At 38.9% G+C, this 21,762-nt stretch overlaps 1 long non-coding RNA gene and 2 other non-coding genes across 3 annotated transcripts in view; all 3 read right to left on the bottom strand.

Annotated features, from left to right (window-relative positions):
* Positions 1–15,496: 15,496 nt before the first annotated feature.
* Positions 15,497–15,577, bottom strand: MIR221 (microRNA mir-221). Its single transcript, NR_129285.2, is given in 1 exon segment — positions 15,497–15,577. It is a non-coding gene; the product is annotated as a microRNA mir-221 (primary transcript).
* A 626-nt stretch (positions 15,578–16,203) lies between these two features.
* On the bottom strand, positions 16,204–16,287 carry MIR222 (microRNA mir-222). The gene has a single exon (NR_129286.2). It is a non-coding gene; the product is annotated as a microRNA mir-222 (primary transcript).
* LOC114226893 (uncharacterized) overlaps positions 16,283–21,762 on the bottom strand; it is an 88,051-nt gene continuing 82,571 nt past the window's right edge. The window contains exon 5 of the long non-coding RNA XR_008555725.1: positions 16,283–16,337. This is a non-coding gene — a long non-coding RNA (uncharacterized LOC114226893). The remainder of the gene's footprint in view (positions 16,338–21,762) is intronic.

Below are 21,762 nucleotides of genomic sequence, written 5' to 3'. Positions count from 1 at the left end.
TTCTGACATTTCAGGAGCCTGGGAAATGCCAGTAGGTTTCTGCTGTCTGAGGCAGAGCTTCCTCTGAGGAAGTCCTCCTGAAGAGGCAAGTGTTTTTTTTCCCACTGCTTGAAGGTCAAACCAAATCACTTCTTCCTCAAATAGATCTCACTTTCACAGGCTCATAAAATGGTTGAGTTAGAATATGTCTTGGTTGATGAAATCAGTTGAGGGTGTGAGGCTGACTCAGGCTTACCCAAGTTCTCCTGTTTATTTAGTACCAGGAATATTTAAATCAGAGCTGACCTTAAAATAACAACTCTTTGAAAAAAGGGCTCAACACTGACTCCTGATAATCTCCTGTAGCCAACCCTCTTCCTTTTCTGTTCCTGTGGTCACTGCTTAAAAAAAAATCTACAATGATATATGCCTCATGTCTGATATTTTCATTCTCACTGATGAACATTATTATGCCACATAAAATTCTAGAATTCATGAGGGCTGATGAGAATACCTTAAATCCCTTAGCTCACTGAAAGAGCATATGTCAGAATTTTATCTCCTGCACTGGGACACTTAGAAATTGGCCTGCATAAATATCTTTGTTTGATAGATATTTGAAGTACAAAATTCTTTATTAAAATTTTCAGATAAAAAGAATGCTATATTATTTTCTTCTCATTTTATGTACTGTGATCAAGCCATAGACCATTGACTCTCAAACCTCTCTCCTTGAGGTCCAGTTGGCTGCTATAACTCTCCACCTGAATGATTCATGAAAACCCCAAACCCAGTGGGACTAAAAGATAATTCAAACTTATTTTGCCTGCTCTCTCCATCTTAGTTAATGATAAAACATCTGTCAATTCTCTCAAATTGGAAAATCTAGAGGTATTTATCTTGAAGTCTCCCTCTCGTTTATTCTTAGTGTGCAATTGGTTACCATACACTGCAAATTTGCCTGAAGAAATGTCTCTTGAATTAGTCCACATCTTCCCTATCTGTGTTCAGGGACTCATATTCTTTCTTGGGTGGCTTCAGCAGCCTCCTGCAGAACCATCTTGCTACCTTCCTCTCCTAGAGAATCCAGGACTCCCATCTGACTATGTCATGTCTCTGCTCAGAAATTGAGGCTTTTGGAAGATTAACATCTAGATTCCTTGGCTTGGTGCTCACAGTTCTTTATAGCCTGGCCCCAAAACCCTCTGCAGCCTAATTTCCTGCCAAGTCACAGCCACCCACCCCCATTCCCCTCTACTCCAGCCATGATCAGCTTTTCACCACTCTAGAAATAGAACTTACTGTTTTTTTTCCCATACTCACTTTTGCCTACCTCATTCCCTCTCTCTCAAATGCCTCCTTCTCCCATCTCTGCCAAGCCAAATGCTGCTCATTCTTCAATACCCATTTTAAATGTATATTCCCAGAAGAGGCTTTCTATGATCTTTTCACCAGTCCCACTCCAAGATAATGACTCCACCCTCCACATTACCTCAGCATTTTATTCACACCTCTATGACAATAGAACTCTCACCCACCATGTGTGAACACTTCACATGAGGTTTCCTATCTTATAATTCGTTTTATCCCTGTCACTCACTAGCATTTGATAATTGATTAGTGGATGGATGGATGGGTTGAGTGGTAAAGTTTAAATTTAGGAGAGTAGGCAGACATTGGAGAGAAAGTACAGTAAGAAAATGGAGGAAAAAATCAGAAATCATTTCTCCTCATTCATTCATTTGTAATCCTTTATTCAATTCATCCTTTTGCTTAAAACATGGTTACAATGGATATTGATCTTCTTAATAGTCCCATGCCCTTGTATTTAAGAAGTTGAAAAACTAAACCAATTTTCCAAGTCTGCTTACTAAATTTATGAAAAACATTTTCCTACAGCTTATTATGGAAAATTTTATTGCCCTTTAAAATTTTTATAACAAACAAAAGTGCTATGAGCAACCTCCTCTTCTAGCCAAGATGGGAGAAGATTTATACCCCTATTTTAAACAACTAAGGAATTGGACAAAATATATGAAGCAATGGTTCTCGAGACATTGGACAGCAGGCAAATAAAGACAATCATCTTTGAGAGACAGGAAACAACGGAGGTGAACCCTATGACTACCTTTGCTTACTACCTGGAGAAAGAGTCCAGGTCATAGTGCAGGGAGGGATAATTTAAGGAGGAGGCGGAAAACTCCTTGAGTTGAAGAAATTGAGCTAAGAGTCAAGGGAGATCAAAGCAATTCAAGTTCACTGTGTATAGAGAAGCGAGATGTACAGAGAAAAAATTCAGTAGAGCTGCAGAGGGACTCCCTTAAGTACAGTAGCCCTCTTATCCACTGTTTTATATTCTGCAGTTTCAGTTACCTGCATTCAACCACATTCCAAAAATGTAAATGGAAAGTTCCAGAAATAAACAATTCATAACTTTTAAATTGCATGCTGTTTTGATTAGCGTGATGCAACCTGGAGCCATCCTGCTCCCTCTGCCGGGGACATGAATCATATCTTTGTCCTGCACATCCACGCTGTACATGCTTCCCACCCATTAGTCACTTAGTAGTTGTCTGGGTTGTCAAATCGACTGAAGTATCACAGTGCTTGTGTTCAAGTAACCCTTATTGGACTTCATAATGGCCCCAAAGTGCAAGAGTAGTGATGCTGGCAATTTGGATATGCCAAAGTGAAAAGGCAGTATAGTACAATAAGATACTGAGAGAGAGAAAGAGAGCTCTTAGTACAATATGACATTTTGAGAGAGAGAGACCACATTCATGTAACTTTTTACCATGTATTGTTATAATTGTTCTATTTTATTGTTGTTAATCTCTCACTGTGCCTAATTTTTAAAAACTCTTTATTATTTATCTGTGCCTAATTTATAAGTTAAATTTTATCATAGGTATGAATGTATAGGAAAACCATCCTATATAATAAAAGTCTAGTGACTGAAACGGCGGAACGACTTTTATGACCAGAACGACTGCAGCCCCTCACCCCTGCTGGCCCCATCCCCAAGCAGGGACCTCCACCCCAATTGGGGGCCCCCATCAGGGCAGGCTGGCTGGCCCCCACCCGTGGACCGGGTCTCTATCCTATATAACAAAAGGCTAATATGCAAATTGACCGAACAGTGGAATGACTGGTCTCTATGACACGCACTGACCACCAGGGGGCAGATGCTCAATGCAGGAGCTGCTTCCTGGTGGTCAGTGTGCTCCCATGGGGGAGTGCTACTCAGCCAGAAGCTGGGCTCACGGCTGGCAAGCACAGCAGCGGTGGCGGGAGCCTCTCCTGCCTTAGCAGCAGCACTAAGGATGTTGAACTGCCACCTTAGGCCTGCTCCCCATGGGAAGTGGGCCTAAGCCGTCAGTTGGACATCCCCTGAGGGCTACCGGACTGCGAGAGGGTGCAGGCTGGACTGAGGGACCCCTTCCCGAGTGCACAAATTTCATGCACTGGGCCTCTAGTAGTATATATAAGGTTCAGTACTATCTGTGGTTTTAGGCATCTGCTGTAGGAATTGGAACATATTCCCCACAGATAAGAAAGGACTACTGTATTCCGCAGAGTACTGATCAGCACGAGTGTGTGATGAAACTATGTGAAGCTAGGGAAAGAACCATCCAAAGGTTTAGAAGGAACAGTGTCCAGTGCCGAGAATAATGAATAGTGTCTTTTCCTGCAAGTCTGGGTATGGGTATGAGGGGTGGAGGGCTAGTGAGAGGGAGAGATTATATAAAAGGTCATGAGGAAACTTTTGGACGTGATTGATCTGTTCATTATCTTTTTTGTTTTGTTTGGTTAATCCTTACCCGAGGGTATTTTTCCATTGATTTTTAGTGAGAGTGGAAGAGAGAGGGAAAGACAAAGAGAAACATTGATGTGAGAGAAACACATCGATTGGCTGCCTCCTGCACGAGCCCTGATCAGGGCCCGGGCCAGGGAGGAGTCTGCAACCAAGGTATGTGCCCTTGTCAGAATTGAACCCGGGACCCTTTGGTCCACAGGATGATGCTCTATCCACTGAGCAAAAACGGCTAGGGCAATCTGTTCATTATCTTGATTGTGAAGATGGTTTCATAGGTATACTCATGTAAAAATTTACCAAATTGTATACTTTAAGTATGTGCAGCATATTTTATGTGAATTATACCTTAATAAAGCTATGAAAAAAAAACAGCAATTACGTGTGGTAGACATATGGAGTTTCTATAGATAATTCTCTTCTGTTTTGCTTTGAGTTAATGATTTGTAATAAATAGTTTAATAGTTGGTCATTCATTAGTTGTTTTGAAAGGTTTTTAATGCAAATGCAAATAACTCACTACATTTAAAATAAACATCCAACAGCTAACAAAAAACAAACACACACACAAAACACCCACAAAAATTACATAGCAAAGTAAAATATGGGCAGTGAGACAAGAATAGAAAGTGGGCTTGTTTCTGTCCCAGAGAAAACCTTAGGGTGGAGGGAGCTACCCCTCAATCTCAGCTCATGGAAATGGGCAAGGCCTAAAAGCTGATACAAGCAGGGTCATCTTTGAAAGAAAACCTGTTTTTCACAGTTTTTCTCTTTTATGTGAATGTATAGACCTATTTTATAGACAAGCAGATTGAGAAGCCTGGCTAATACCCCAAATCAAAAGTAGGGTTAGAAAAGGGAGAAATTGAAACTGCATGAATATCCAATTTAATTTGATGGGTGAAGTACTCAAACTCATCTTTAAGGGCCTTGTCTTGGAATGAGTAGGTGCTCACCCGAGTGGAAGTGGTTCTACGAACAACATCTAAAGGACAAAGACTGAATCAGAATTAACAGCGAGTATATTGATACACATCTTTTTTTTTTTTTTGGCTGATGGTGTCATGAGGCAGCACTAGATTCAAGTAGAACACAATTGAAATTACTACACTTTTCCCAATGGCTTCACCATAATCTACAGTCACTTCAGGCTGGGACAGGGGGAAAGAGGCATGTGTGTGGTTGAGTGTGCTGTGGTTGAGCATGCTATGTGAACTATTTTTTTCTTTCGTTGTTTTCAGATGGTATTTTCCCACACAGGGAGCATAGGCCTTCACAATATTGAGGCTCCGTTCCTTTGTGTTTTTTGAAAAAACAGTTGTGGAAAGTTTTGATTCCACTTCTTTCTGTTGCTCTCTCCAGGACCCACTGAGTATTTGGCCTTCCCTGGACTGCTCTTAGGAACCCAACCACAGGCATAGATACCAGAAGAAGGATGGTATTTGCCTGTGAGAAACAGTGTGGCTAGAAAAAAAAGAATCGTTTTTAGGAATTCTCTAGAGGCGTCAGCATTTGCTTGCTTTTCTTGAATGATAATCAAAATGATAATCAGAAATAATTCTCTATCAGGGCAGATCACACGAAAAAGGTTGATCAGAATTTGCATCAACATTTACTGAAGTCTAGTATGTGCAAAGCTGTGCTTGGCTCTGTTGGAGATATACAGGCAAGTAAGATCCAGGCCTTGCTTTAAAGAAGTCAGTAGCCCATTAAAGGGGAAGTAACCAGTAAACAAATGGCTGGGACACAAAGCAGTAAATGTTGAGACCTAAGACAGGGTCAGCAGATTTAAGCTGGGGAAGAATTTGGGTTTCTCCCCATGTCTTGCAGGCACCAGGCAAACTATTTTAAAGTGAACTCTAGGGCCTCCATCACAGATAGCCAAAGTCACAAAGTAACTTCAAGAACAGAGGGAAGACGGCGTTGCTGGGATCCCGCTGGTGTGGTGATGTGACAGATTACTAAAAGTCATGCCTTCTTGTATTAATACCCCTTTGCAATGTGACTTTGATGCTTTTCCCATCAAGAAGTGATGTTTCTTTCCCCTTGTCTTGAATATGGCCTGATCTTGTGACTTGTTTTGATCAATAGAATGGTTAAATTTATAATGCATAAGCGGTACTTGTACAACATAATTAGTACTTCCGAAATCCAAGTCCTTTTTAAATTTCTTTATTGATTAAGGTTTACATATGTGTCCTTATTCCCCCATTACCCCCCCATCCCCCCACTCATGCCCTCACCCCCCTGGCGTCTGTGTCCATTGGTTAGGCTTATATGCATGCATACAAGTCCTTTGGTTGATCTCTCTCCCTTACCCCCATCCTCCCCTACCTTCCCTCTGACGTTTGATGGTCTGATCGATGCTTCTCTGTCTCTGGATCTGTTTTTGTTCATCAGTTTATGTTGTTCATTATATTCCATAAATGAGTGAGATCATGTGATATTTATCTTTCTCTGACTGGCTTATTTCACTTAGCATAATGCTCTCCAGTTCCATCCATGCTGTTGCAAATGGTAATAACTCCTTTTTTACCGCAGCAGAGTATTCCATTGGGTAGATGTACCACAGATTTTTAATCCACTCATCTGCTGATGGGCACTTAGGCTGTTTCCAAATCTTAGCTATGGTGAATTGTGCTGCTATGAACATAGGGGTGCATATATCCTTTCTGATTGGTGTTTCTAGTTTCTTAGGATATATTCCTAGAAGTGGGATCACTGGGTCAAATGGGAGTTCCATTTTTAGTTTTTTGAGGAAACTCCATACTGTTCTCCACAGTGGCTGCACCAGTCTGCATTCCCACCAGCAGTGCACGAGGGTTCCTTTTTTTCCGCTTCCTCGCCAGCACTTGTTGTTTGTTGATTTGTTGATGCTAGCCATTCTGACAAGTGTGAGGTGGTACCTCATTGTCATGTTGATTTGCATCTCTTGGATGATTAGTGACTTTGAGCATGTTTTCATATGCCTCTTGGCCTTACTTCTGTCTTCTTTCACAAAGTATCTATTTAGGTCCATTGCCCATTTTTTGATTGGGTTGTTTATCTTCCTTTTGTTAAGTTGTATGAGTTCCCTGTAAATGTTGGAGATTAAACCCTTATCAGTGATAACACTGGCAAATATGTTCTCCCATGCAGTGGGCTTTCTTGTTGTTTTGTTGATGGTTTCTTTTGCTGTGAAAAAGCTTTTTATTTTGATGTAGTCCCATTTGTTTATTTTCTCTTTAGTTTCCATTGCCCTAGGAGCAGTACCAGTGAAGAAATTGCTTCGGCATATGTCTGAGATTTTGCTGCCTGTGGATTCCTCTAGTATTTTTATGGTTTCCCATCTTATGTTTAAGTCCTTGATCCATTTTGAGTTTATTTTTGTGTATGGTGTAAGTTGGTGATGTAGTTTCATTTTTTTGCATGTATCTGTCCAATTTTCCCAACCCCATTTCTTGAAGAGACTGTCTTGACTCCATTGTATGTTCATGCCTCCTTTGTCAAATATTAATTGAGCATAGTGGCTTGGGTCGATTTCTGGGTTCTCTATTCTATTCCATTGATCTGTATGTCTTTCTTGTGCCAGTACCAGGCTGTTTTGAGAACAGTGGCTTTGTAATACAGCTTGATATCTGGTATTGTGATCACACCTATTTTGTTCTTCTTTCTCAGGCTAAATCCAAGTCTTTATAAATCCAGAAAAAAATTGCTCAGCCTTTCAGTGGTTTTAAGGTGTCACTTCCTCTGCTACTTTCCATTGTCAAGCATTTGCGGTCTCTCTTGCATCTAGGTGGGGCCTTGTGATTAGTTCTCATTACTAGAATTGCACAGAAATGAAGTGTCACTTTCAGGTTGAGGCATTAAGAGGTGGTGGGCCTCCTTTGTGTTCTCTCCACCCACCCCGTCTGTAAGTGGATGTCCCCAGGTAACTATGAAACCATGTGAAGATAGTAGAGCCCCACAATGGAAGAAGTTGGATCTCTGAGTTATTGCCTGTAGCAGAGTCCCCTGTCAGCTGATATGACATGGTGATGTGAGTGAGAGAAAAAAAATTATTGCTTCAAGTCACAGAAATACTGGGATTATTTGTAACAGCAACTCATACAACCAGTTGTGTGCTGGTAAATGTAAAGCAATTGGATCTCCAGTTGAATGAAATGGCAAATATGGAATGGCTCCTGATTTGTAGAGTTTGCTGATTGACATTTTATAAATACTCCCACCATGTCCGATTTCAAGCTACTAAAATGATATTCTTTAACATAAAGCTGAGAAGAGATGCTAACCAATGGCTCTTGTGAGCCTGTGTAAACTAACTCCAACCCACTAACGTGCATAATTTACCCTGACTTATTTACTCTGCCGTCTTCAACACAGGCTGGGTTTGTTGAGAATCAAGCCATTTTGTCACATGAAGCCACACACTGAATAAAGCTGGGATCACCCCACCATCTTATCTACACTTCCTGATTATATTAGCCTGTGACTTAAATATTTAGTTACTGAGATTTAGGATTGTTTGTTAAAGGAAATTCAATACCTTCTTAGCATCTGGCACAGTGCCTTGCACATGGCAGGCATCAATAAATGTCTGCAGAATCAAATTCTCAAAGTTCACTATTTACAATATTTGCATAGTGTTCAAACCTCACATGCACTTTTAGTGTTATTAAGAAGGTAGACTAGGAATTTTAAAATTCAAAATTAGCCTCTTCTGAGCACCTAAATATATACAGAACTATGAAAAAAATAACAAAATCTTCATCTTTCACCAAAATGACAGGCTAATTTCAAGGAGATAATAGGATTATTAAAACAATTAATGTATAGTTCTAGAACACTCTGCAATTAAGGTTAATGATCATACACATTACTAAGGAACTTCAAAATCCTGATGTCTTCTAAATTAAAAATAAAAATAATTTAAATATAGTGATAACTATATTTTACTGAATTTTAAAACTTTGAAAATCTATGCCCCATGTGGATTGAATATACTATTATTTAATTAATCAAAATAAACATTTCCTAACCATTGTGGATTAATTGCAACTTAGAGTTTCTATTAACAGATGATAGTTACCAATGAATACCCTCTTTTAACAGTTTATTCCTGGTAATTTGGCAATAACTAGTCACAGCCACAATGGATTATTGCAAGAGTCAAGCATATTTTTTGTAGAATCTCTAATTCCAGTTATTATATATGTCCTGGGTTACCTAAGTACATTTGTGTTAAAATCTGAAATTGCATATAAACTGTTATTTACCAGATTTGTGTATGGAAGGCAGGGAAGCTAAATTCCATCAACTAAAACAGAAGATTCCCAGGAGACCAAAAAAAAAAAAATACTGCATCTACCAAAAAGTCTTGTGTTCTTGCTAGCTAATTTAATCTCAGTTTCTACAATTTACATGTAACAAAGAGGTTACACTATTAAAATGTGTGTCCTTAGAGATGTTTTCAAATATAGAATCAAGAGAACTTGAGATTATCTCCATTAAATATACAACTTCTATCAAACTGTGCCCCTGGCCTTTCTTTTCATTTTTTAAAAAATAAAACTTTGTTGAATTTATTGGGATGACACTGGTTAATAAAATTATACAGGTTTCAGGTGTACAATTCTATAATACATCATCTGTACATTGTAGTGTTTTTCCCCTTGCCGAGTCAAGTCTCCCCCCATCACCATTTATCCCCCCTTACCTCTTCTACCTTCCCTCCCCCTTTCCATCTGGTAATCACCATACTGTTATCTGTGTCTGAGTTTATTTCAGAGTGGGAAAGAGAGAGATAGAGAGAGAGAGAGAGAGAGAGAGAGAGAGAGAGAGAGAGAGAGAGAAAGAAACACCAATGATGGATGAGACTCATTGATCAGCTGCCTCCTGCACACCTCCCACTGGGGATCCATCCCACAACCTGGGCACGTGTCCTGACTGGGAATCGAACCATGACCTCCTGGTTTATAGGTCGATGCTCAACCACTGAGTCACGCAGGCCGAACTAATCCCTTCGCCTTTTAACTCATCCCCACAGCCCCACTTCCCTCTGACAGTTGTCAGACTCTTCTCTATGAGTCTGTTTCTATTTTGTTTGTTAGTTTATTTTGTTCATTAGATTTCACATATGAGTAAAATTATATGGGACTTGTCATTCTCTGATTGACTTATTTCACTTAGCATAATGCTCTCCAGGTCCATCCATGCTGCCTCAAAGGTAAGATTTTCTTCTCTTTTATGGTCACGTAGTATTCTGTGGTATAAATGTACCACAGCTTTTAATTCACACATCTACCGATGGACACTCGGGCTGCTTCCAAATCTTGACTCTTATAGTGTTGCTATTAACATAAGGGTGCACATATTCTTTCAAATTAGTGTTTCTGGTTTCTTAGGACATATTCCCAGAAGTGGAATCACTGGGTCATGAGGCAGTTCCATTTTTAATATTTTGAGGAAACTCTATACTGTTTCCAATAGTGGCTGCCCCAGTCTGCATTCCCACCAGCAGTGCACAAGGGTTCCTTTTTCTCCACATCCTCACCAGCACTTGTCATTTGTTGATTTGTTGATGATAGCCATTCTGGCAGGTGTGAGGCGATACCTCATTGTTGTTTTGATTTGCATCTCTCTGATGATCAGTGATGTTGAGCAGCTTTTCATATGTCTAATGGCCATTTGTATGTCTTCTTTGGAGAAGTGTCTATTCAAGTGCTTTGTCCATTTTTTAAATTAAATTGTTTGTTTTTTTGGTGTTGAGTTGTATAAGTTCTTTATAAATTTTGGATATTAACCTCTTACCAGATGTATCTTTCGCAAAAATGTTCTCTCATTCAGTGTGTTGTCTTTTTATTTGTTTTCATGTAACAAGAACAGCCTTGCTGAAGCTGGTTTGGCTCAGTGGATAGAGCATCGGCCTGCGGACTCAAAGGTCCCGGGTTCGATTCCGGTCAAGGGTATCTTGGTTGCGGGCACGTCCCCAGTGGTGGGTGTGCAGGAGGCAGCTGATCTATGTTTCTCTCTCATCGATGTTTCTAACTCTCTATCTCTCTCCCTTTCTCTCTGTAAAATACCAATAAAATATATTTAAAAAAAAAAGAACAGCCTTATTTGAGAAGGGGGAAAAGAGGCCAAATTCTGAGATAGAAAATTTACAGCAATAGACTACATTTTAAATTTAGATGTCCAAGAAGTTCTTTTAGAAAGGAAATTTCAGTAGCACAGTCAGTTTATCAACCAACACTCTGAGTTAGAGTATCTACCACATTGCCATGTGCTTGTGAATACAATTAAAAACAAGGTAAAAAGATGTAACGAATGATGCTACAGTGATAATGTAAAAAAGAAATTGGGCCCGGCTGGCACGGCTCAGTGGTTGAGCATCTACCTATGAACCTAGAAGGTCATGGTTCGATTCCCGGTCAGGGCACATGCCCAGGTTGTGGGCTCAATCCCCAGTGTGGGGCGTGCAGGAGGCAGCCGATCAATGATTCTCTCTCATCATTGATGTTTCTCTCTCTCTCTCCCTCTCCTTTCCTCCCTGAAATCAATAAAAATATATTTTAAAAATTGGTACAACTTTCCCAGAGAGCAATTTTCATTGTTATATAATATCTAATAATAGATTAGTTAACTAAACTATAGGGCAATCATACCAAGTAGCCAAAAATCATCCTATATAATTAAGAGCTAATATACAAATAGTCATCACACCCTCATGCAGTCATGCTGTAATGGCTCAGATACTCAACACTGGAGAGAGAGAAATGGGGACCAGCCAGGCTGTGGCACAGGAGAGGGACAAGCCGCCCGCCCCATGGTCCCAGGTGCCAGTGGCTGCACCTGCGGTCCGGGAGAGGGTCAGGCCGCCCACCCAAGGTCCCCTGCAGCTGCAGCCAGCCTGGGTGAAGCCTGCCCGGGTCCTGGGTGCCTGTGGCCAGCCAGAGGGAGGGAAGCCCAGGTCCTGGGTGCCTGCAACCAGCCGGAGGAGGGAATCCTGGGTCCTGGGGTGCAGGGCAAGGCAGAGGCAGTTAGGGGCTATCAGGCCAGCAGGGAGCAGTTAGGGGTGATCAGGCAGGCAGAGGTGGTTAGGGGCTATCAAGCAGGCAGAGGTGGTTAGGGGCTATCAAGCAGGCAGGCAGGCAGGTGAGCAGTTAGGAGCCAGTAGTCCCAGATTGTGGGAGGCAGTCAGATATCCCCCAAGGGATCCTGGATTGGAAAGGGTGCAGGCTGGGCTGAGGGACCCCGCCCTCCCATGCACAAATTTCGTGCACTGGGCCTCTAGTGTTTTATAATTTTGAATGTTATGGGAAAAGGTCTGTGATGTACTGTAAGCAAATCTGGACACAAATATGTAAACTATAAAGATATACATTCACAGCTAGTAGAGTGGGAAAATATATATCAAACTGACTTGTGATTGGGCTTTTGTGTGTGTGTGTACTTTCTCTATATTGAATATTGCTACTTTAATAGCTAGGGAGGGAAAAAAAAAGGGTTGATTTTTCTGGAATTATGGTATGCTAAAATTTTTACACCACTTCAATGAAACTAAATTCAAACTAAATGAAAATGGCCTAACAAAATAAATGCCAAGCAAGGGGTAATGAAGTATTTGTATGCACTGTCCTGTTTATGTAAATGTGATAAGTGACGCATCATCAACCAGGCACTTTCAAAGCAGGCTTTTTTTATGGGGGTGATGGGTCTGAATTAACCAGCCCATCTACTCTGTCTACTGCCAACCACCTGCATCGCCAAGGAGAGGGCACTCAGTGTCAGAGGTACAATTTGCAACTCCGGGATTGGGTCGCTATGGGATTCCAACTGACTTTCTATGGGTCTTGACCTTATCACAGATTTCATTTATGTTAATCTGCTCTAATGAATGCAGAGCTCAACTCTGGATGCTTTAATGCAGCAAGGTAATTTAGTAGGGCTGAGAAAGTCTTTTCAGCAAATGGTGCCCCCCCAAAAAAAACCTGAAAATCTACATAGGAAAAAAAGAATCTTTCACACCGTACACAAAATTAATTAGAAATAGATCATAAACCTAAACATATATGCTAAAATTATGAATATTCTGTAAAACACACATGAAAATTCTTCCTGTGGAGTAGGCAAATATTTCTTTAATGGACATAAAAAGCATGATAATCTTAAAAGGTAAATGCATAAGTGGATGTAAAAATTCAAAGCATTGTGTTCTTTGAACAATATTCTTAAGAAAATGAAAGGTGTGCAACAGTTACTTCCCACTCCCTCCTTCCCATAGCTCATGGCATCCCCATTCAACTACTGTGTCTCTAGACTTGTCTGTTCTGGACATTTCACACAAATGGAATTATACAATATGTGTGGTGTCTGGCTTCTTTAACTTAGTGTAATCTTTTCAAGTTTCATCAAAGTTGTAGCATGTATTGGTATTTCATTCCTATATATAGCTGAATATTCCATTGTATGGATATACCACCATTTCTTTACTCATTCATCAGTTGATGGGCTATTATGAATAGGAATAGTGCTGCTGTGAACATGAGTGAACAGTAGGTCCTCGGGTTACGTCGGAGATCTGTTCCTACTGCGCGACGTTATGCGATTTTCGCTGTAAGTTGGAACCCACCTACATAAGCACCTACGTCAATCACATGGAGCACATACACCGCAGTGATGAAGTGAAGCAGTAAAAAAAATTTAAAAGAAAGATAACAATTCCTGACCTTTGCTTGTAAATAAATAATAAAATACATAAAGCACATATGTACATATGTCGAAATGACGGAACTTTTTTTTATAAATAAATGGGAGATGGCGACATAACCATGAAACAACGTATGTCGAATCTGACATAACCCGAGGACTGTCTGTATATGTATTTGTTTAAGTACCTGTTTTCAATTCTTTTGGAGTATACCTAGGAGTGAAAGTGCTCAGTCATATGAGAACTCTAACTTTTTGAGGAACTGCCAGACTTTTTCAAAACATCTGCACCATTTTAAACTTCCATCAGCAGTGCCTTATGGTAAATTTTTCAAAGCCTGAAATTGTTTCAAAATGGAAACTTCACTGATTCATCGAACTTGAAAGGGAAATATAAAGCTTACCATGTGACTAGAAATAAAAACCTGACCATGTAATTAGGGAGTTCTTCACACCAGGCCATATTTTCAAAACTATGTTGTTTAATGACAAAGGGACTTAAAGAACATTACAAATGTGGGAGTGGGAAAACTGTCCTTTTGATAATTATGATTTATGAAACATAACCATGTTGTACAAAGACCTTTATCATTCTTCAAAGGCTGTCAAATATATCAAGTGGAATGACTTTCTCTTCCCAAGGCACAAAGGCCAGTGGCTGATACAGAATAGATGATGGAACTGATTGCTGAATAGGAAGCCAAAAGGCACACGTGCACGCGCGCGTGTGCACACACACACACACACACAAAGAAGCACAATCTTTTAAAAACTCCAAGACATTAACTTTATTTTTACTCAATTCAGCATGGGGTGACAAAAATGCATTACATCATTATAATTGACTATTACATCCAGACATTTTAATTTTTCTTAAATTTATTGGGATGACATTGGTTAATAACATTATATAGGTTTCAAGTATACACATTTCTATGATACATCATCTGTACATTGCATTGTGAGCCCACCACCCAAAGTCAAATCTCCTTCCATCACCATACAGTCAACCCTCTCTACCCTCTCTACACCTTCCTTTCCCTCTGGTAACCCCCATACTGTTGTCTGTGTCTGTGAGTGTTTGTCTTGTTTGTACATACAGACATTTATCCTTGCATTCCTTATATTCATTTTCTACCTTAAATGTTATTTCATATTAATTAAAATACATATAATTTCTTACTAAAATTCTCTGGTTCATATAACCCAGGGTTTATAACTTCTCCTTAAAGTTACGTTCCTATGATTGAGAATTTAATAGTTTAAATTGTGTTTTTTTTTTAATATTTAGAGGATTAAATATATTTACCAGCAGCGGAAAAACAAAGTATAATGTAAAAATGGTTTTCCAAAAGATATTTTCATTCTCTTCATTCCTTCTGCAAACTGACGTTTTATCTTTACAAGTTATCTGTCATTCCATAGGGAAGCTGCTTGTCTTCCAGTTTCATAAAAGATGGTGAACAGTAGTTAAAAAAAATCCAGTTTACTTAAATTCCAAAGTTCACGTCAGGGAAAAATGACAGGGTGGAATGTTGGGGCAGAGTGAGAGATATAGATTCTGGTGAAACTGAGAATCATTCACAAAAGTTACAGGGCAAAGTGATAATACAAATAAACCAGGTTCCTGTGGGTAGACAATAAGTCATCATGAGGAGGAATGCTGAGGTAGCAGGGCAGTGTGATTATGTGCTATGATTTTTGATAGTAATTATGAATAGAAACAGAATGATCAATGATAACATATAAGTGATTAATCGTTAAGAATTGAGGCAAAGAGAAGGAAGGATAGCATTACATCTTGTCTCTGGCTCATTCTATTTCCTAGGCTGGTGAGTGAGACCATCTTGGATAAAATAAGGTCATTCTTTGCTATGGTGATCAGCTTTCTTGGCGTCCTTTCACTGCACTCTGTCCATTGATAAAGCCCACTGGTTTATGCTTCCTGGAAAAGAGTTATTCCAAAACAGTACAGGTGAAGAAGCACTGGTGAGACAGGCATGAAGAACATGTTTCCAGGTAGCCTGAAACCCAGCAGACAATGTAGCTGTTGCTTAACAAACACAGAAATCTACATTGTATGCCAGGTTCAAGCCCCAGACCTGGATGTTGGGCCTGCAAGTCCACACAGTTGCCTGCTGTTTCTGATACTTATTCTCTCTACCACAGGGAAAAGACAACCACAAGTCAGAACGCACTGCTAGGACTAACATACTGCAAGTGAAATTTCCTTATATTGTCATAACATCCAGTTGTCATTATTTAATCATCACATCATCACATTGTTAGGAGAATGCCATTTAAAGGTCTAGAGATAAAAAAGATGGATGGGAGGGTAAGACAGACGGGTAAGTAGGTAGGTAGTTTTGTGATCAAATGATTGAAGGAGAGAGGAAGGGAGAGACGGGAAGATGGAGAGAGAGAGAGAGAGAGAGAGAGAGAGAGAGAGAGAGAGAGAGAGAGAGAGAGAGAGAGAAAGAAATACCTTCTACAGGGGGAAGAGAGAGGGGGAGAGAGAAAATCAATCCATGGATAAAATATCTAGATTTCTCCCACTTTTGGTGTTGAAATCAAATACACTACATCATTTATAAAACCTTAATGGTCCACATATTCTGGCTAATAATGCAAGACTTACCACCCCATAACTTAGCTCTGTATGTATAAATCAAGGTAAAGTTTTCCAATAACCTTGGCTCAGGACAGTATAATACAAGCTCAAAGATGCCATCAGAGACCCAGTAGCCAGATGTAGCTACTGATTATAAAAGACAGGATCTACACTGACTACTGAGCCATTGAGGGCACCTACACATTCCAGCAGTTAGATGATCAGCAGAGCTTCTGGACAGGAGCTCTGTGGAAGGAAAGAGAACACCATCAATCGTGAAACTCATCTGAAAATTCTATCAAGAGATTCAATTGCATATTTTATCTATATACATTCCAACAATAATCTTATGTATACAGTTTAAAACAACCTCTAGATTTATTTACTTATGCAATATGTATTGATAGTTATATTGAGTGAATTGCCAGATACTCTCTCAGGTGCTAGAGATCCAGCAACAAATAAAAAAGATTAATATCCCCGCCCTTCTAGCATTCATTATTATTTGTGAGAAACTTCACAAATGATTACTTGGAATGTTTTGTAATAAAATACCTTATATGTGGAAAACAAACAAGTAAGCAAAAAAAAACAAACAAACAAACAACAACAACAACCCCCTCCCCAAACCATCAATCTACCCTTTTATTGTGGCCTCGGAGCATCTTTGTTTGCTTTATGTCAGTTTAACTTGGGTAATCTAGCAATGACACACATATGTAAAATGCAGTAAAATATTGTTTTCTGCTGTAAGTTGAAGATGATACACTTATTTCGACCAAATGTCTAAAATAACAAAAAAAATTTTGAAAAAAGATGTTTACAAAGTAATCAAAGCAGTAAATCACTCATACATTAGTTCTAAATTTTCCTCCCATAATACAATGTAGGTTAAAAAAATTGAAAGATAGTTGTCCACTTCTTGGTTTATTCATTTATTCAATCAGCTGCCCCCAAAATGCCTATACTTAGTGACTTCTCCATACGTTATACCAGTCACTGGGTATGAAATCTCTCTACTTATGGAACCGAGAGTCTTAAGATTTAAAGTGCAATTAAGGAAAGACAGAAAAAAAGTCTTTTTTAAAATTTAAATTCTTCATTGTTTAATGTATTACATATGTCTCCTTTTTCCCCCATTGACCTCTCCCTGGCCACCCCCAACCCCCAGCACATGCCCTCATTCCCCCAGTCTGTGTCCATTGATTATGCTCATATGTATGCATACAAGTCCCTTGGTTAATCTTTTACCCCCTCACCCCCCGCCTTCCAAGTAGATATGTATGGTCATTTCACTGAGTAATGCAACAGTGAAGAGGAATTCTATTTTCCATAAGATAGTCAGGAAAAGCCTCATTGAAACTGTGACATTTGAGCAGCTCTCTTGAAGGTGAACAACTATGCATAAACCTGGGGTGAGAAAGAGCACGGCTGAATAAGGCAAGAGACAGAGCCAAGCCCTGAAGCAGGAAAAAAACCGGGAGTAATGAAGAAGGCACTCATATTAGCATATGATCACTATGGCCCATTATTGTTTGACTTCTAAAATTATTCTAGATTGTAAATGACTATGCAACTTTGCTCCAAGTACACATGTATTAGAACCCTACTTTTTTATGAATTTTAAATGCTTTGGCTATCACTTAGAAAAGATTAGGAAAGTTATCCCTCAATTGAAATAAAGACCATGCTTAGAACTTTAAATTAGTACAATTTGACTGGACATGCAGCTGGACCTCTGAATGAGTGATATTGCCAAAAAAGTGGCTTTAAAAAAAGTGTTAGCTATGTGAAAAGATGTCCAGCTTTCTGAGAGCTCTAAATATACAGATTTCAAGGGAATGCTTTAATTAGTTAATCACAGATGTCTAATTTTAAGAAGGAACCCACTTGCCAAGTTGTAGTAATACTCTTTCACCAGGCGGTTAGCTCTTAGGGGAGGAGAATGGTGAAATTTACAAGGTGAAGTAGGTTTTTGATTGCTAATTCTTTTTCTTTTTTAAATAAATTGAAAGCAACTCCATCTATGAAGTATATACTGGCATTGCCTAAAACCCAGGGCATACACTGAATGGCCAGATTATTATGATCTCTGAACACATAATAATCTGGCCACTCAGTATATATGTATATATATATATATATATACATAATTATATAATTTATATATATATTAGAGGCCCAGTGCATGAATTCGTGCATGGGTGGGGTCCAGCTAGCCTGGCCAGGGGAAGGGGACATAGGCGGTTGGCTGGCCTGCCTGCTGGTTGAACTCCTGGTTGAGGGAACAATTTGAATACTAGCCTTTCATTATATAGGATATACACTGAGTGGCCAGATTATTATGTGTTCAGAGATCATCATAATCTGGCCACTTAGTGTATACCAAAGAGATAACAAAACAGTAACACCCTGTTTATACATGTTTAACTGAATCTTATCCTCAATGTAGAAATCGAACGTTTATATAACACAAATTTACCTTTCATAAGCCACTAGTGTTAAATGCTCATAACTCTTACAAATTAGACTAACAATTAAAATGAAGCAAATATTTAGTTTGGTTAGTTTTAATGCCAAAATCCAAATGATTATCTTTTGTAAATTTTGGTTCATATTTATATTAGAAGAATGATATTTTTAATGCTCAAAGCTTGCCCTACCTATCCACAAATCTTACTAAATCTGAAGAACTATAAAGTTAAGATGGTTATTCTTCCCACTTTTAAATTTTCTAGGTAATACAAAAAGGAAAAAGTATAAATAAAATTTTATTTAAGGCTACTTACTCTACAGATTAGTGTCAACTAGCTAATAATACACATCTTAATGTGTATTAAAATATAGACACTAGAATATATAAGGAATATACTATAGCATAGAATACTAACCAATAATACATTTTCAAGGATTATGAATAAAACTCAAAGAAATAGGGTCTAAGTAAAAATGTCACATTATATAATTCCATTATCTAACAAAAACACAACTAAGCCACAGGGATGGGTGATAAAACTATAACCAAGGTACTCATAACTCAAGTTCTATTCACAGTGTAAACAGTCAAAAGAAAAATAATAAAAAAAACATCCCTCCATTCTGGTTTAAGATAATTTATTTGAGGTACATATAATGGGAAAGACAGTTTAAAGGGAGGAAAACATTGATTAAAAGTTAAGCCTGCCACCTGCTGTTGGAAAACTACTTGAACCGGAGTAAAGACCATTCCTTAAAATGTTAATGAAGAAGTTGAAGAGTTTACCACCCAGAATTAGAACAGGGGTGCTCTATAAACCAAACCAAGAAGTAAAGAAACCCATTAATGTTTAAACCTAAGGTGACAGATATAAAATATCATTCTCAAACTTTCACTAAAAGGAAAAGAAATGCTGTGTCATGGGGTATTCAATGAAAGGAAGAGTAGACTTGCCCTGTCTTTTGAACAGATTATCTAATTCTATTTTGCCCCCTATAAGTATATAAAACTTTAGAAAACATAGTTTTTGAAAAGAAATTTTGACCCCAACACTATATGTGGAAGTAAATAAAGAGGGATGAGCAATTTTTTAAAAATATATTTTATTGATTTTTTACAGAGAGGAAGAGAGAGGGATTGAGAGTTAGAAACATCGATGAGAGAGAAACACCGATCAGCTGCCTCTTGCACACTCCCTACTGGGGATGTGCCCGCAACCAAGGTACATGCCCTTGACCGGAATCAAACCTGGGACCCTTGAGTCCGCAGGCCGACGCTCTATCCACTGAGCCAAACCGGTTTCGGCGGGATGAGCAATTTGATAGCATTGTCAGAATGTTACTTTTTCCAGGTCAAAATTGTAAAGTTTGAGTCTAGATGTCCCCTGCAACCCCCATCCATGATATTTCATAGTTTAGTGCATGTACCAGGAGCCTTATATAACTAAATACAAACATGGTCAGCTTCTAAAACATATTTATGGACTTGACAGAACACATACAGCACTATGCTATTCTAACAAAGTCAGTGTTTACTTTAGAAATGAACTAAAACTGCCTCTCATGAGGTAATCTCATGTTGTGTTCTTTTATGTGCGCACGCGCGCACACACACACACACACACACACACACACACACATGGACACAAGGACACTGAGGTGTTGGTATGTCTATTACCTTGATTGTGGTGACGGTGTCATGGGTGTTTGCCTATGTTCAAATTAATCAAATTCTGCACAGTGTGTATAGTTTTTGTGTGTATCAATTTTACCTCAATAAAGTTGTTTACAAAAAACAAACTGCCTCCCATGTGGTTAAGAACAAAAGTTCAATTAACTCTATAGCTGGGAAAGAAATGCACACATATACACACAGTGTGTCACAGGGTGAAATTATGCCAGAGGAAAAACCAGTCTTTTAGATACAGGTGTCTAATTAAAGCATGTTCTCATGGACTTTAATTCCTATTGTGTTACGTCAGAGTATTTGAGCCAGGGTCTCTCCATAACTAGCACATGGTTGCAGCCCATCCAACTGTTGCATACCTGAGATCCTGTGACTACACTGACCCAAAACATTTACACCAGCTGATAGTCACTTGATTCTCACATCACTCTGTTTAGTAAATTGCTCTGCAAGTCAACTTGAAGATTTGAGGTGAACATTTTTGAGATGCTCCTGCTCAAGGCATTTTTATAAAAAGACATTCCTTGCCAAATAACTCTAGTCTGAACAGGACTGGGAAGGGATGGGGTTGGCATAAGATACTAAAACAAGCTTCTAAAGGTGAAACCACTCACAGCCCATAAAGACAGACTCAGACTAGTTTTTAAAAATAATATTTAGCAGTCCTTTTCAATGAAAACCAAAAATTTTTAAAACAGGCATTGGATAAAAAAATGAATCATTTTACTCATTAAAAACACGCAGAGAATAAGGATAGTTTTTAGCAAAGTAACAATCTTTTTATGGACAAATTCTAGAAATTAATTGCACTAAATTCACTTGCAAATATCTCTCTGAAAGAAACCCCTAAAGCATTCTCTTCATACGATGTCTGCAGTGTGCAATACTGGTGAGGAATTCTTATAATTGAAAGAAAGTAAAGTAATTTACATTCTATCAATAGTAAATAAAAAATCAAAATAAGGTGACTGTTTTCTGAACCTGTAAGTAATAGAAAAAACAGTTGGTTCCCACAAGAATTCCTGACTTAAAAAACTTTTATTTAAGTCACAATTAACCCATTACTATTCCTTACTATTACTGGAGTTTTTTCGAATTTGTTCTCATTCCCAAGCCTTGGGCTATGTTCTAAAGGCATCAATATTACATACACATGATATTGCCAGTTTCATTTATAATCAAATCTCGACCAAGACTGCATTTGCCACTGTACAAAATGCTCAACCTTCAATGTTCTCATGGTACAAAATTCATTTGGTCTCCCTTGGCTCTTCCCATCAAGTTTCACTCAGCTCAGATGGACTGAAGGAGGGGCGAATATTTGGCCTCCGCACACTGCTCACCCCAGCCTTCTTCTTCTGCTGGGCCCAGCTCAAAGAGTCTTTCCTAGAATTCTAAGGGACCTTCCTGGAGTCCTCCAGAAAGTTAGTTGCGTGCTACTAGTTAGTTGGCCAGCTCCCTGATCACTCAGTTTGTGTGTGCCAGCCAGAAACACAGACCAAACTGCTC

This window comes from Eptesicus fuscus, chromosome 1 (assembly GCF_027574615.1).
Source record: "Eptesicus fuscus isolate TK198812 chromosome 1, DD_ASM_mEF_20220401, whole genome shotgun sequence".
Classification (NCBI taxonomy): Eukaryota; Metazoa; Chordata; class Mammalia; order Chiroptera; family Vespertilionidae; genus Eptesicus; species Eptesicus fuscus.
This window is presented reverse-complemented; position numbering and strand designations above follow the sequence as displayed.